Genomic DNA, 1782 nt, shown 5'->3' with positions numbered 1-1782 from the left:
GTGCTTTTACTGTGAAACTGTAACTACAGGACGTGCTTTTACTGTGAAACTGTAACTACAGGACGTGCTTTTACTGTGAAACTGTAACTACAGGACGTGCTTTTACTGTGAAACTGTAACTACAGGACGTGCTTTTACTGTGAAACTGTAACTACAGGACGTGCTTTTACTGTGAAACTGTAACTACAGGACGTGCTTTTACTGTGAAACTGTAACTACAGGACGTGCTTTTACTGTGAAACTGTAACTACAGGAAGTGCTTTTGCTGTGAAACTGTAACTACAGGACGTGCTTTTACTGTGAAACTGTAACTACAGGAAGTGCTTTTGCTGTGAATGCTGGAAGTAGCTTAAGGAAGTAACTTAAGGAAGTAGCTTAAGGAAGTAACTTAAGGAAGTAGCTTAAGGAAGTAACTTAAGGAAGTAACTTAAGGAAGACTTAAGGAAGTTTTTTTTACTGGGATGCTGTACTCTTGTACTGTTGGAATATTTTTACCCCGTGTTAGTGGCATTTCTTCTTCAATAAAAGTTTACAAATTAACGCCAATCAAATCAAATCAAATCAAAGTAGGAGAAGAAGAAGAGGAGAGGACGTTGGGTGGGAGCAGGTAAGATTACTACAGTTTTCACAATTTCAAGTGAAGTCGACAGTTTTAGTCGGTAACTGACGTTAACTGTCACCGTGACAGTAATTTACTATTAAACTTTCTCCGGAAAGTAACGTCTGTTTATTTCCCCCGTCAATGTTTATGTCCCATAACCTTAACCTTTACCTTCCCCCTGCCCCTGACCATTAATAGAAGCATCTTTCCTTATAACGCAATACATCATGAATGTAGGATGTATTACAGGACTACTGTATTAGTGTTAGCTAGGTTTACCTAATAAACTGCCAACTGTATGTGCAACATTGACTCCCACCAATATTATATTGTATTATACTTTGAGTAATGTAATTAAAATATATTTTAACATATCAGCACACAGTAGGTCAAATCTATTTAAACCTGTTATCTTTTTCTGTTTATGTAAAGTCACTTTGTTCCTACTGACATAGGAATTGCTATTGACCTCTCTGTTGTCACAGAACGAAGGTAAATAATAATTCTCACACTGCTAAGAAAACAATAGGATGTAGAACCTGAACCTTAGGACAGAACCATGAAGGCTGAGGCAGGACGAGTGTTACTGTAGCATCGTTTTTATTTCATAATCAATGCCTTGCCATGTACAATCATGCATCATTTTATAATTTGAGTGTCACTAATTAACCTCCCAGACTATAAGACAGAAGATGAGTGATTGTGGGGATGAGGAGGAGAAGCGACCAGTGTCACAAGGACCCATCGATCTGTCTGCACCGATTGACGATTATGATCCATTGCCGCCTGATGAAGTCTTAGATTCACCCGTCAGCCATGAAGCTGGACCCTCACACAGACCGTAAGCTCACACTGTTTATGCTGTAAACTTGCTAATTAAAGGCAACTGAGCCTCAGGCTGAAACACAGAAACAGATAACGTCTCTATCTACTTATATTTGATATATTTGATCAGTCCAATCACTCAGGAGCGATACCTGCTGATCCTTTAGGCTCGCAGGGCTGGAGCCAATCCCAGCTGACCCTGGGCAAGAGTCAAGGTGCACCCTGTACAACAATAAATACAAAAGAAATCCAGTGCAATAAATACTACAAATTCTTCAATAATCATAAAGCTCCAACTGGAAAAAAGTAATGTGTACCATATAAAATCACAGTGAGTTATTTAAGAAACCAATAGC

Source organism: Seriola lalandi, unplaced genomic scaffold (assembly GCF_002814215.2).
Source record: "Seriola lalandi dorsalis isolate HSWRI2012SDOR001 ecotype SW California unplaced genomic scaffold, Sedor1 jcf7180002049832, whole genome shotgun sequence".
NCBI classification, from domain to species: domain Eukaryota; kingdom Metazoa; phylum Chordata; class Actinopteri; order Carangiformes; family Carangidae; genus Seriola; species Seriola lalandi.
This window is presented reverse-complemented; position numbering follows the sequence as displayed.